We start from the raw sequence: 15,603 nt of genomic DNA on the forward strand, positions 1-15,603 counted from the left end.
TTAGATTATGATGCTTAATTTCATTTTTTATACTTTATTAATTATTTTTCCATTTGCTTAGTCTATGTGTGCATGCACACGTGTGCTACAGCACATATGTAGAACCAAGAAGCCAACTTGTGGGAGTGGGTTTTTTCCTTCTACTTTGTGGGTCCTGAGGTTAAAACTCTGGCTGTGAGTTGTGGACCAAATGTTTCCATCTGTTGAGCCATCTCACTGGCCCAGTTCATGACATTTGAAAGGTCAAAGAGTTCTACTTTTCAGGATATTTTATGATGGCAAAAGGAAGCTTTCTGTCACCCCAGCTTCACTTTACCCACCCTGACATCTTTAGGGAATGCTCTGCCTCTGGACCTCTCTGGTTCAGGCCCTTCACTGTTTTGCTGCTGGGTCCCCATCATTGCAGAAGACAGGAAAGGCCTATGGTGGTGACCACCAGGCCTCACCCTGCACTTCTGGGTGCAATCGGAGTGACTTCTGAATGTGTGTGAACTCATCTTAGTAACAACTGAACCCTCTCTCATGTCATGTTGACAAACTGCACATAGTGTGAGAGTGCTAATATTTCTGCCATTGAAATTTTTCCCTGGTCATTTACATAGTCAAAATGAATGATAATGTTACAAGAAAAACAAAAAACAAAAAACAAAAAATGGAGGCAGACAGACGTTTCTGGGACTGTTGGCCAGCCAGGCTTCCTTTTTTTCCGATATCTTAGTGAGGCTGCAGTGGTCATAGCCACTCTCCTAGCTTTGCCATGCCACCGAAGGACAAGAAGAAGAAAGATACTGGAAAGTTGGCCAAAAAAAGACAAAGATCCAATAAATAAGTCTGGTGGCAAGGCCAAAAAGAAGTGGTCCAAAGGCAAAGTTTGAGCCAAGCTCAACAATCTAGTCCTGTTTGACAAAGCCACATATGACAAACTCTGTAAGGAAGTTCCCAACTATAAGCTTGTAAGCTTTGGTCTCTGAGAGACTGAAGATTCGTGGTTCCTTGGCCAGGGCAGCCCTTCAGGAGCTACTTAGTAAAGGACTTATCAAGCTGGTTTCAAAGCCCAGAGCCCAAGTAATTTACACAAGAAACACAAAGGGTGGAGATGCCCCAGCTGCGGGCTAAATCAGGTATACATTTGAAAAAATAAAACTTTATTAAATCAAAAAACAAAACAAAAAAACCCAAAACCACAAAAACAAAACAAAACAAAACAACAAGAACACCACCCCCAAACCAGACGTTGACTTAAAAAAAAAAAAAGATTTGCTTTTATTTTTAATTACATGTACGGGTGTCCCTCTGTGTGTGCTTTGGGTATGTGCTGGTGCTTACAGAGGCCAGAAGAGGGCATCAGAATCCATGGAGCTGAAGGTCCAGGTGGTTGTGATCCATGTGATGTGGATGCTGACAAGCAAACTCTGGTCCTTGAAGGATAAGCAAGCTCCCAACTTCCGAGTCATCTCTCCAGCTGCCAGATTTTTGTTTTGAGTGGAAGCATTTGGCTAGTTTGAACAATGAATTTCAATTTCAGGTGCCTAGCACATCTCCTGACTACTTGAAAAGGAAATGAATATAATTTAGGTACCACTCTGCCCACACTTCTCAAATGTACACTGTGTCTTTCTCCTGGCTCACCTCTGGGTTGGGGTAAATAAGGAGAAATGATGATGCATCGTATCTACTTCCCATGATTCTATTGTTCCTTATCACAAGCAATTTATATGAATACTGACACTAATTAATTCCTGATTCATCTATCATATAGCTCAACATTTAATCTAGTCCTGTGAATTAGATAAAAATTTAATACTCTGAATTCTTAAGGCCTTACCTTGAGTGATAAAGGAGGTCATAAATCTAAGCCAGGACTTGCGTTCTTCATTTTGCCCGGTACTCAGTCATCTCCAAGCAGGTATGAGCTGCAGGAGAATTCAGGAAGAGATGCATGGAGATTGATGAAGCCATCATTAGTATGGCAGTGTGCATAACCATGACCAGTGTCTTTATTCTTAACGACCCTCAAGATACTGGAAATAGGAAGTCTGCTCTCTGGGATGCACAGCAGAAGTTCTGGAAGCTGTCACTGTGTGTCAATGCTGTTTTTGTATACTTATTTAATATGTGCATATTCTATCTTTAAAAAATTCCTGTGAGATCAAATATGTTCTGGGGTGTTCTTCAGCTTTGTTCCTAGCCTCTGCTGCACCCTTCTTGGTTGCACTGACTTGCTCTGGTGCCTGCCTGTTTTCCTTTTGGACCCAATCAAACTGAGAGCTGAGAATGCATGACTTTCAAATACAGACTTGGCTCTGCTGCACAGATGCCTGCAGCCCTGACGAGCCTCCACAGGCATCTTCCCACTCCTCTAATGCTGGAGTCGGCCCTGTTCTTGTTGGGCCATAACTGAGGCCCTCTGCTCTTCCGGACTTCAGCTAATGAATGAATATCCTGTGCTCACAGACAGCAGTCATCCATCTCCAGACACTGACATGCGGGGGAAGACAATTAGACAGGATATTCGAGACTAACTTGAGTGGGGGAAGGACTGTGAAAGTTACATCTTCTGTTTTCCCAGATAATGGTGTGGGATGTGGCTATTACAGTGACAGGGTGAAAGAGTCAGGAAGGCAGAGAAGGTGAATTGTGGGGAAAGATGGATGTAACATAGGAAAAGTTTGTGGTTAGCTTGTCTGTGCTATATATTTGGTCTGACCCAGGTTCCAAGACATTAATTACCTTCTGTGCTAACGAGAGTAATTCTGGCCACTTCTCTCCAGTTCCTGTCATCTTCCGGGGCAAGGGTCATTTCTATCTCCAGCACATTGCCAGTGTATTCATCTTTGTCTATGTTTCAGCTTTAACTAAGCATGAGATTCCTGTGCAAAGTCAGGAACGAGTCCAGACGCAGTCTCCATTCGTGTGTCCTCCTTCTCTTGGTAGCATTTCTGGATGTGAGTGCCACCCAGGCAGGAATCCCACCATACAGGCAGATTTCCCACTACGCAGGTGGTGGTGCACATCTTTATACTCTTCTCTCTCTTTTTCCTGTTCCGGGCTGGATGCATTCCTCCAGCACTCCTCCTCTGAGTGTGCTTATACAGTGAAAAGTTATCTCCGACTGGGATTACTTTTTGCAACCCACCATTTGGGAATGTTGACAGGGAACCAACCTCGAAAGAAAAAGGCGCACTTGCTGTCTTCATTGTCAGCTTGACAAGGTATGGAATCTCCCAGAGGACATTGCTCAGGGTATTTCTATGATGGTGTTAATTGAGAGAGTCGCTGACTAGAAAGACCTAACATGAAGAAGATGAGCACCACTCTCCAGTGGGCAACCCAGATACAAAGAGGTCTGAGGAAAGAGGGATGTCCCCTGCTTGCTTTTGCTTCTTCTTCACTCGACTTGCTCTCAGTTACCATCTTCTGACAGCATTGGTCTCTAGCTCATTTGGCCACTCAAGGTGAACTCTTTGTCTACCAGTCACTGTCCAGGAACCCTCGGGGCTTCTCTTGCGAGCTCTTACACCATGCAAACAGGGGCTAACACAGCTCTAGATAGTTCTGCCACCAGGGCTTTTTGGCTCTCTTCTGTATCTCAGCAAAACAGATTAAATATAAGAAATGTATTTCTCACACTTCTGCAGGCTCAAGGGTCAAGGTCAAGGCCTTGAAGAGAAGACTCTGCCTGATAGGAAACTTCCTCCTGGCCTCCAGATGGCCAGATGCTTACTTAACTGAATATAGACCGAAAGAAATAGAGCTTCCCTGGCCTCCTCTTGTAAGGACGCTCATCCCATATAGTGGGGTTCCTCACTCATGGCTCAATTATCTCCCTGCAGGGACCATTACAAAGCTTGGGCTTTCCATACATGCACTCTGAGAAGAACACATCTTCCTTCTCCTGACTCCAGTCAAGCTGTGCTCACATGAGCTCTGCACATTTTTTATCATAATACAGACGATAATGGGATGAAAGTACACACAGCGGTTACCTCCCAGGAACTATGAGTTCCCTCAGCCCAAGAACAGGCTGTAATTTCTTCACTAGATGGAGACGAAAACGATAGGCTCGGCAAGTCTTACCCAGGAAAATGAATAGCCAAGGGAGCAAGAGGGCTGAGACTTTTCATGCCCACATCAAGATTAATTTCCTCTGCAGCAATTCCTTCTCCACACCCTGGTCAGCTGCAGCGTGCAGATCAGTCCGTGGGCCGTTAGCTGTACAAAACCTAATTCGGCGATTGCAATTTGCTCAAACATTAAGAGGGCTCCGTTTTTCTTTTGAACTTTCATGTGCAATTAGAACAGTCTGTAGCTGGTGAAGGGCAATTACCTCCAGTTTAGGGGGTGCCCAGGAAGAGAGTGTTCTCCCTGAGATACTCTGACTGGGCAAGGCAGCTGGCAAGGTAGGGCTAATGTGGCGGGAACAAAATGCTTGCTTGGAGACAGTGTAAACTGATCCTATGATCAGAGTGCTCTTCAAAACCTAGAAAGACATATGATGAGATATTTGCACTTTGGAGCTTGATATACAGGTCTGTTTTCCAATCACATGTCACATCCTAGTGGACACGTGTTGTCAGAGTTCAGCCTTAACACCAGCTGTGCAGTGGTGGCCAGTGTGATTTCTCTGCTTGATGACTGGGGACAGAGAGACCCAGAGGGATTCCTGCCTTCTCCCCATGAGTGAGAGGTGCTTCCATGTATGAATTTAAGAAAATTACTTAATTTGAACTTCTGTTTTCTGCCACCTCTATGAAGCTGTCACCCAATTAACTAATTCACTGAAATAATAAGGACGATAATGGGTTCAAAGCACCTGTGCAGAGCCCACAGTAAGCATCAACTGTTGGTGTTGAGTCACAGTCAGTGAAGCCCTCCTTGACCTAAGCTCACATCACGGTCATCATTACTGCCAATTCAACCACAGCTGTGGCTGGAGACCAATACAGTCATGTGGCTGATTAGAAAGCCACGACACTCTCTCTCTCTCTCTCTCTCTCTCTCTCTCTCTCTCTCTCTCTCTCTGTGTGTGTGTGTGTGTGTGTGTGTGTGTGTGTGTGTGTGCTTTAGAGAGATGGGGAAGCTGTCCTCGGAGCAAGGCCCATGTGTCATCATGTCTTCACTTCCCTTCTTTCTGCCAAGCACACGCCAGTCATCTTACAGTGCCAAGCGCAGTTGAGCTGTCACAGAGCTTTGGAGCACAGCTTCTGACTTAGCACAAAGCACATTAGAGTCTCAGACCAGCAGCTGATGCCGAAAAAACTCTCTTGGAGCTGGCCTGCTTGCTGGCATGGCACGCTGGCTCCATTGCTGGCCTGACTTCAAGGGAGATTAACTACCAGGCACAATTTGGCCTGGCTTAAGAGCTTTACAGCCAGCTATCCAATTTCCAGCTTATGACTTAATGACCATGAAAGACACTGCAGCCATGACCATGCTCATGTTAAGATCTCCTGAAAGCATGGGATTTTCCACAGGAAAATCCTTTATAACTTTACATTTATATATGTTTTTATTTATATTCACTGTAGGTTTTGATCTTAAAAAAACTATTTTATTTGGGGTTCTTTAATGACTCTACTTTCCTTCCAACCCACCTACCCTAGATAGGAGAGAAAGAGGGTTAATAGGAATGGAGAAACAGAACTTTTTTAGATTCAGTTCCTGGGGGGGGGGGGAGAATTCCATTCCACATCCCCAGGATTCCAGCAGACCCACTAAGCAGCAAACCAGAAAGTCAGCAAAAGTGACCACAACCATTCATAGCAGTTGGAACCCAGAACAGCAGCCAGAACCCAGAACCTGGAACTCCTCCTAGGGAGATGCTTCTTTAGGAGCATCTAAAAGTGATGAACAGCCAAGCGATGTGAAGCAATGAAAAAAGGACCAAGGATCTGGTTTTGGATTTATATATATACACATATGTGTGTGTACGTATATGTATATATATGTATATGTATATACACACATATATATAAACATCTGTACCCAGATGTTTATCAGCTGGCAAAGACCATGCCCTCTCATGAGGCAGTTCCTCTTCTAGCAGACAAACCACGTGCCCTCTCACAAGTCTGTTTCACATCCCACACTTGGAAGCAAAACAAAAACCATGTTTCTACCCACTACAATCTACACTTTTAAAATCTCCCTCCCCCCACTTTTATGTGGTGTGCACATGTGTGTGCCAGTGAGGAGGCCTAAGGTTGTTGTGGGGAATCATCTTCATCAGTCTTCCACTGTGTTCTCTGGGCAGGTTTCACAATCAAATGCAGAGCTCCCATGCTGATATGGCTAGTCATACCAGTAGGCTTGCTCTGCGAATCCCTGGGATGACAGGTGGGCTGCCATGCTAATCTGGAATGTATTTGGGTTTCTGAGGATCCAAACTTTGGTCCCCAGGCTTGCCCAGCAAGTGCCTTAATCACTGAGCTATGTCCCCTGTCTTCTTTCATATTTGTTAAAACTATGTCTTTCACATCCATATATTTATCTCTTATGTTTTCATAGCTAACCTATATCCCTTATGTAATTATTCTTTATGTTTTAAAATGCTTTTTTTTTACAAATAGTAGTAAATAATTTTAATGAAATATTTAATTTGATTATGTAATGCAGCATCCCTCAGAAAACTACAAATGCCTTTTTGAAAATTATGTACGTAACCACCTGAGTTTATTTCCTCAAGTCGGCTGAGTGAATCTTCTACGCTTCCTGTCCTGTGATGTGCATGTTAAGCGACAAATATCTAGTAAAGCATACTCTAAATGTGTGCTTCCAAATGGCTGCTTGTCTTCCAAATGTCACTCTTGGGAAGCTGTGTGTACTTCAGCCATACAGTGATGTAGAGAGTTGCCTTGGCTTCGGAAGCCAATCCATAAAACACAGGGGAAAACAGCCTTTCCTTCCAGCCATAGTTTTCAGCTTCGGTGGCATACCACAGAGTGTTCTATGCTTTAGCAGGACATCGGTGAAAGCCCTGCCATAAACTACCGAGGCTGCAGAAAAATCACCATTTTCTTCCAGTTTCTCTAGTGATACTAATTATGGCAAAGACTGAGAATAAATGCTTTCTCTTTAACAGGCATGTCCAATTTATCTTTGAATAGTTTTTTTTTTTTTTTTGGCTGCATCCAAGATTTAGATCTACCATAAACATTCTACCTTTGCTAGATGGCTGTAGTTGTGTCTTCTGAGATGCTGAGGCAGGGGAATTTCAGGTTTGAGTGCAGCCTGGGCAACTTGCTGTTGAGACCTTGTTTCAAGATAGATAGATAGATAGATAGATAGATAGATAAATAGATAGACAGACAGACAGACAGACAGATAGTCTGGCAAGCAGGCAGACAGACAGACAAATAGACAGGCAGGCAAGTAGGCAGACAGACAGATAGATACGCAGGCAGGCAGGCAGGTAGACAGACAGACAGACAGACAGACAGACAGACAGACAGACTGACTGACAGACTGACAGACAGAGAGATGCTACTACTACTGCTGCTACTACGAACAGCAACAATATGCCCTGACTGCATCTCTGTGGTAGAGCACTCACCATGCCTGAGGCCCACGGATCCATCCACAGTGCTGATAATAAACAAACCAAAGAAGCAAGCAAACATGTCCCCAAAATATTTGGCAGTTCGCTTTCTAACACCCATTTTTCTGAACTGGCACAGTCCTATTAGAAAATGCATGTATGTCTCAGGAAGCCATTTAGGAAAATATGAAGGGCTGGAGGCTCATTCCTTTTTCTTAATGAGTATCAGACTTTTAAAGTTTTTTTGGTAACCATGAGAAAGTTGCCACAAACTTTCAAGCGAAGTTTGTGTAGTCATATGTTGTCATGTGGCTAGTAGTGTAGGCAGACAGTTCCTATGTGACTGACTCTGACTAAAACCTTAGACAGTGGTGCTCAGGTGAGCTTCCCTAGTGGACAGTACACCACATGGCTATCCCTGTTCATCACTGAAGGGATGTCATCCTGTGATTCCCAGAAACGTGTGCCCGTTTCTGCCAGATTTGTACTGTGCTGCCTAGTTTTATGTGAACATGACACACAATAGTCATTTAGGAAGAAAGAAAGTGAGTTAAGAAAACGTCCACCAGATTAGCCTGTGAGCAAACCTGAGAGGCACACATCTTCCTGATTGATGGTTGTTATGGTAGGGTTCTACTCCCTGAGGATGGAGCTACCCCTGGGTTGGAGGTCCAGGATAGTATAAGAAAGCAGTTTGAGTAATCCATTAGAGACAAGCCAGCAATCATCACTTCTACGTGTTTTCTTGAGTACCTTCAATGATGAACTGTGATTTGAAGTGAAGTGGAAATAAGCTCTTTCCTCCCTGAGTTGCTTATGGTTTGTTGTAGAAAATTAAAAATATCTAACAATGTTTATTATAAAATTAGCTATAATTATTTGTTTGTCCATTTGTTTTTTCGAGACAGGGTTTCTCTGTGTAGCCTTGGCTATCTTGGACTTACTTTGTAGACCAGGCTGGCCTTGAACTCACAGCGATCCACCTGCCTCTGCCTCCCAAGTGCTGGGATTAAAGGCGTGCATCACCATGCCTGGCTTTAGCCTATAATTATTATGATGGTATTATCTCAGCCACTGTTAGCATACTTGCTCCTAGTCTGCCTAGCAACTTCTGATGTCATCACCTCTTCTGTCCTATTCCCCTCCCCTAGACCTCTGCCAGGAGGGTCCCTCTGCTCCACCATCTGACCACAGCCTATTAGGTCTCATCCAGATAGCCCGCTTTCTTTCCTCTGTGTGCCAGCGTAGGCTTACCACCAAAGATAGGTGATCAAATCGGGAGCACCAGAGTTCATGTCAGGCAGTCCCCACTCCCCTCCAACAATGGAGAATGAGCTGTCCATTGCCTAGATCTGAATAGGGGGGGTCTATGTTCCCTGCATGCGCTGTCCTTGGTGGGTGCAACAGTATGTGTAACCCCCCTGGATCCAGAACCGACATTCTCGCTGGTCTCATTGTGGGGCTCCTGAACCCTCTGGGTCCTTCCATCCCTTTATTCTTCCACATCACTCTCAGCGTTCCTCCCAGAGTCCAGTAGCAAGTCTCCAGCATCTGTCCTGATCCTCCGCTGGATCTGTCTCTCAGAGGACATCCATGTTGGGCTAATATACACTTATAAGTGAGTATATAACATGTGTCTTTCTGGGTCTGGATTACCTCACTCATGATGATCATTTCTGGTTCCATCCATTTTCCTGCAAATTTCAAGATTTCCTTGTTTTTAGTGGCTGAATAGTATTCCACTGTGTAAATGTAGTACAGTTTCTTTTTCCATTTTTGCTTGAGGGATATCATGAAATTGAAAAGCTTCTGTAAGGCAAAGGACACTCTCAAGAGAACAAAATGACAGCCTACAGAATGGGAAAAGATCTTCACCAACCGTATATCAGGGCTAATATCCAAAATATATATATAACTCAAGAAATTAAACGCCACCAAACCAAATAATCCAATTAAAAATGGGATACAGAGCTAAACAGAATTTTCAACCAAGGAATATTGAATGGCTGAGAAACACTTATCTGGGAAATGGAAATCAAAACGATTCTGAGATTCCATCTTACCCCTGGCAGAATGGCTAAGATCAAAAACTCAAGTGACAGCACATGCTGGAGAGGGTGTAGAGAAAGGGGAACCCTCCTCCATTGCTGGTGGGAGTGCAAACGTGTACAACCACTTTAGAAATCAATCTGGTGCTTTCTCAGAAAATTGGGAATAATTCTACCTCAAGACCTAGCTATACTACTCCTGGGAATATACCCAAAAGATGCTGTACCATACAACAAGGACATTTGCTCAACTATGGTCATAGCAGCTTTATTCATAATAGACAGAATCAGGATCTTTTGAAAAGTAGTCAAACTGAAGTTTGGAAAAAATTGCATTCTCAGCAAAGGCCATACTCATTCTGTGAAGAGTTTATTGTGGGAGTCTGAACAAGTTTAATCTGTCGATATCTGAGTCTGGGCTTCACCAAGGCTTTAATTGGAGTTTGCAGCATGAGTTCCCAATGTTTTGGAGGTAGGAGCAAGATGTTATCCTGATGATCAGAAAACAACAAGACTCGGAGATGCTTCTGTGCCTCAGAGTGCAGATGTTGATGCTCTCTACCAAGAGCAATCTCCTCCCGCCTCCCAGACCTGCTTCCAGGCTTGGATGAATTCTGTTTTCATGTCAGGCCCACCTCAGCATTCTGCTAGTCTCTCTGTTTCCCACTGCTCTGCCCCATAGCTACAGAGCTGTCATGAAGGAGCTGTGGTTACCCTTCCCTTAGCATCAGCCCGCCCTGCTCTGACACTAGCTGGCTCGTTCAGGAGTCATCTAGGCTTTTCCAGCTGTCTCCCAGGCTTCGGTGCAATACACCTGCAAACTGGAAAGATCTGGCACATAAGCATGGACTCACTTTGTTGCTCAGGTTTTCTAAACCATAATTGCTCATGCAGTCTACTACCTGCTTCTTTAATTTTGTAATTTTTGCTTAAAAAATCACGGAAATAAGTTTTTGTTTTAATCCCAGGTGTGGGGGTAAGGGGCTGGCTGTAATTTGCCTTGAGCGCTAGCAGAAGCCTGGTTTTGCCAGCTGCAGATTGTTACTGTGATTGCGTGATATCTGGAATTCTGGGGGCTTTGTAGGGGGTGTATAAATGCCAGAGCCCCAGTAGACAGTGTAGGTTGCTGGCTGGTGGTTGGATGCTGTTGGTTGCCATTGGATGCAATTGATGGCAATCTGTCAAGTAGTCACGTGCAAAGAAACGAGAAGAGGATATTAGATATCCTGAGAGCAAAGAGCAAACTTGCCGCAAGGAACTCAACACCCTTAACCAGCAGAAGGTAGTCTAACAATGACGTCACCCATTCCCTCTATCCTTTTATCTCTCCTATCTAATATTATGGGGTTAAAAGGGGAGACGGAAGGGGCCGGGGAAGGGTAGAAGAAAGAAGACCCCATAAAGTAGCACACACCAGCTACAGTCGGCTAGAGGGCTATTGCCATCATAGGTCATGGGTGCCCTTGCTGAGGACCACTGGTTATATCTGGCTTTTCTGTGCTGTTCAGCTGATATATGCAGTGTTAACAGCAGTACTGTGCTGGTTTCATATGGCTTAAATCACAAAGAGTAAGGATTCACTCTTGTTCTTCTTCAAGCTTTCATTGGCTATGGAAGATCTTTTTTGGTTCCCTATGAATTTTATGGTCATTATAATTTTAGAAAAATGTCACTAACATTTTGATGGGGGGGCTTGTATTGACTATATAGGATGTTTTTGGGTATTACACTTTTGCTTTCTATTTTGTGCAGTAGTTTGAGGAGTATTGGTGCTAGCCTTCCCTTGAAGGTTTCATAAAGTTTAGCAGTGAATCCATGTGGTTGTGGCTTTTCTATTTCTTTGGTTTTATGCTTGATACTGTCATTTTTCTTTACTGTGTATAGTATTTCTTTCAGTATGTTCTGTATAGTAGTCATGAACTTCATTAGTTTGTGTGTGTCCCATACGTCTTTATTTGAACAGATAGATTTGCTGGGTATAGATATCGTAGGAGGTAGTTATTGACTTGAGATTCTTGACACACACCAATGACTTCTGTGTTTTAGGGTTGCAAGGCTGCTGGTGAGGGATCTGCTTCTATTCTCATTTGCTTGCCTTTGTGAGTTGCTGTTTCCCCCTTACAGTATTTAAAATTATTTCCTTGCCTTGTATTTTTTGGATTCCAACTAATAAGTTGTAGGGAGGTCTCTTTTGGTCATGTTTATTTTTCACTCTAAACGCCTCTTGATCTTAGATGTCCATTATTTCTTTAGATTTGGAGAAATTTCTGCAATAATTTTATTGAATAGATTATGTATGCCTTTAGTTTCTAATTCACTGCCTTTTGACTTATGGATTCTTACGTTTGGCCTTTTTTGGAGATTATAATTACAATATTTCTTCTTACCCTTTTCTTTCTCCAAACCCATGTACTCCCTGAGCTCCTTCAAATTCATGGCATATATATTATTACTTATTATTGTATATATGTACACGTACATACTTATATATGCCTAAGTATAACATACTCAGTATACGGAATGTTTTTGTATGTATATTTCCAGGGCACTGTTTCAGGGTACCGGATAACCAACTGGGGTGCCCTTCCCTGGAGAGGACCACCTCTCACACTCCCAGGTGATACCAGTTTCCTCTCACTCTTTGTGTAGCTTGAGGCCTCATGGGCTTTTCCCTGTTGGTTTTTATCTCTTCATCACATCCCAGGACTCTAGGACATTGTATACTCACTTTGTTTTTCTTTATTTAAGTTTTCTCCCCATCTTTAGACTGCTGTTTTATGCCATGTGCAGATGTCAAGTCAAAATGGACTAGATTTAGATGTGAAATCCGAAGCTATAAAACCCTTAAAGGAAAATGTGGGGGTGGGGAAAGGGAATTTTATTGGTCTGAACAACCATTTCTCTGATATGATATAAAAAGCACAAAGAACAAAACTAAAATAGATGATGATATCAGATTGGAAATTATTTACAGAGCAAAGGAAACAGAGTGGACAGTTAACCCATGGAATCGGAAAAATGCTCTGTACAGCACTCATCTTATATGGGAGTAATATCTGTAACAGTAAAGAAACTCAGGGGAGGCCTGTCAACCAATGGGTACAACATCAGCACTGGACAGGGGACTAAGCTCTGGTGTTCTGTCACACGGTGAGGCAGCAGTAAGTAGTAATAACTCTGCATATAGTTCAAAACAGAATGAAGGTTTCTGAATGGTCTTTAAGAAAGAAATGAGGCTTTGAGAGGATGGTTCTGTTTGCCAATTACCCTGATCACTAAAGAATGCACATACACATGTGTAAAGTTGTTGCTTCTCACAAGTAATATGACATCCGATTTTAGACTCCTACAAGGGAATCAAAAGCCAAACCAAACCCAAACATCCAAAATGAGAGAGAGAGAGAGAGAGAGAGAGAGAGAGAGAGAGAGAGAAAGAGAGAGAGAGAGAAAGAGAGAGAGAGAGAGAGAGAGAGAGAGAGAGAGAGAGAGAGAGAGAGAATACTTTATTTCATTGGTGTAGCAGCTATTATGAAATACCACAGACTTTGTGCCACGAACAAACACAGAAGTTAGTTTCTCCCAGCAGCAGGACTCTGGTGAGAACCCAATTTTTTTTTAGGCATGTACTTTATTTTATATATTTATTTTTATTAATTTATTCATATTATATCTCAATTGTTAGCCCATCCCTTGTATCCTCTCATTCCTCTCTCTCTCCCGCTTCCCCCCTACTCCCCTCCCCTATGTCTGTGACTGAGGGGGATGTCCCCCCCCAAACCAAATAACCCAATAGAGAAATGAGGCTCAGAAACTAAACAGAGAATTCTCAACAGAGGAATATCAAATGGCTGAGAACACTTAAAGAAATGCTCAACCTCCTTAGTCATCAGAGAAATGCAAATCAAAACGACACTGAGATTCCATCTTACACCCATCAGAATGGCTAAGATCAATAACTCAACTGAGAACCCAATTCTTACTCAGATGACTCTTCTCACTTGATCTCATGAGGCAGGAGATGGAATGGGCTCTCAGTGCCTCCCTTTACAGCAGTGATCATCTTAGTCATTGATTCTTTGCCCCTGTGAGCTATTTGCTCCCCCCAGAGTCTCCTCTGGATCCCTTCACACTGGGAACTTGTCTTCAAGATATGAGTCCGTGGTGGAGGCGTAAATGTTTCCTGGAATCCATGTAAAAAGGGCAACAGGGCTCCAAAAGCTGCTTGAAATCACTGAGCATTAGGTAAATTCAAACGGAAGTGGCAGTCTCTTCCCATCTTTTAGGATGGTGGTGATCGTGAAAAAGCTGAAAGTGACACACCCAGCCAGTGTTAGCAGGGAGATGTGGAAACTGGAGCACCAGCATTTTTGCCGAACTTAAATCATGCAGCGACTTTGGCACACAACATGACAGTCCCCCAAAACACTAAGAATGGAACCAGCACTAGAAATTCACCTAAGGGGCCGGTGGTAGAAGAAACATCTGGGCTGTTTGCGCAATACCACCTCAGACATGGGTGTGCACATAAGTCGCTGAGATCTCGACTTCGGCCCCTCTTGGTGCATACTTAGAACTGCAAGTTCTGGGTCACAGTGGCAGCTCAGTGAGTATGGATGTAGGTTATTCCTCCTTTCATAGAGGGGAAATCTCACTGTAAGTAACAACAGAAAAGAACAGGGGGGCCATTATCCCATGTGAAATAGTCCAGTCACGGAAGGGTACATAGTGCATGAATGTAAGAGGATTCCAGAGAAATCTCTCCCCAGAGCCAGAATTCAAGTCATGGGGAGAAGCAGCTCACATGCAGAGGGTGGAAGTTATTAGTTTTGCACTTGGAGCCCCGAGTTCATACTTGACAATGGCACACGACACACTTTAAAGCTTGCACCTCTGAGCTAGATGGAGTAGCAACCGTGCTTGTAGTTCCAGCACTCAGGAAGTAGAGGAGACAGGAGGATCAGAAGTTCAAGGTCAGCCTCAGCTACATACCAAATTCGAGCCCAGCTTGGACTATATGAGATCCTGTCTTTAGACTGTCCCCGTCTTGAAGGACTTAAACAATTCAATTTTTAGTTCACCCTTTTCTTTTCTTGTATATGACTGGCTATACTTTGTTAAGGAAAAGTTGTTGGTCTCTTGTGCCTATCTATATCCTAAATGTGTCTCTGACAAGGGGTGTGTGTGTGTATGTGTGTGTGTCTGTCTGTGTGGTGATTCATGGTGGCTAAAATGTTACCTGATCTCCGATGTTAACCCAGTCAGAAGTCTGTACCTGAACTTGAGGTCTCTTGAAGAGCTCAAAACAGAGGCATCTGGAGGAAGGCCCCAGAAGGAAGATGGCTGGGAAGCCCCTTTGCAGAGACTTCAGAATGCATCAAGCAGAAGATGAGTCATCCCTGCACCATTTTAATAAGACTGTTTTTGTTTAAGCTCAGGGCCAGGAGTGTGAGACCGTTCCATGGCGTGTGCACGTTGCCTGATGCCCCTCATGCTCTGGCTTTCCCCACTTTGCTCTGTTCTCTTGATACTGGCTCATCTCTGAAAACCCAGAGACACAAGAAAAAGTCCTGGTTATGAGACTTAACATGTCAGGACCTGGTGGACCAGTGATGTTGATGGGCTGAGAAAGTGAAGGGAGACTGTATTCCTTCTGCCAACGGTTACTGGGTATGCACAGACATTTAGCACTAAGACACAGGGATGGTTGGAAGGGTAGGGTCACCCTGTTGACAAGTGAGTGATGACTCTTTTCTAAACCAGTGCTCACGGGAAACTTCTGTTTGGTATCTGAAGAGAGGAGACAGAGAAGGCAGAGCCTGGTCTGCCTAAGCAGGTTGGCCTTGGCCTCCACCCAGAGCCTAGAAAAGCAGGAGAAGAGCCTGAGGGCTCTGTCAGACTGAGGTATGAGCTGTGCAGTCCTCTAGCTGGTTCTCCCCACCCTCACTCCCTAAAGGCGCCACCATGTCCCTCGTCACTCCCCTTGTGACTTCTAATATTAGTCTCAGATTTCCACAGTGG

General features: G+C 43.7%; 1 pseudogene across 1 annotated transcript; it reads left to right on the forward strand.

The window, feature by feature from the left end:
• The first annotated feature begins 757 nt into the window (after positions 1-757).
• LOC311597351 (small ribosomal subunit protein eS25-like) lies at positions 758-1,116 on the forward strand (annotated as a pseudogene). Its single transcript has one exon. The product of its transcript is annotated as a small ribosomal subunit protein eS25-like (transcript).
• Positions 1,117-15,603: the final 14,487 nt, after the last annotated feature.

Source organism: Acomys minous (assembly GCF_964271855.1).
Source record: "Acomys minous genome assembly, chromosome: 5".
Lineage (NCBI taxonomy): Eukaryota > Metazoa > Chordata > Mammalia > Rodentia > Muridae > Acomys > Acomys minous.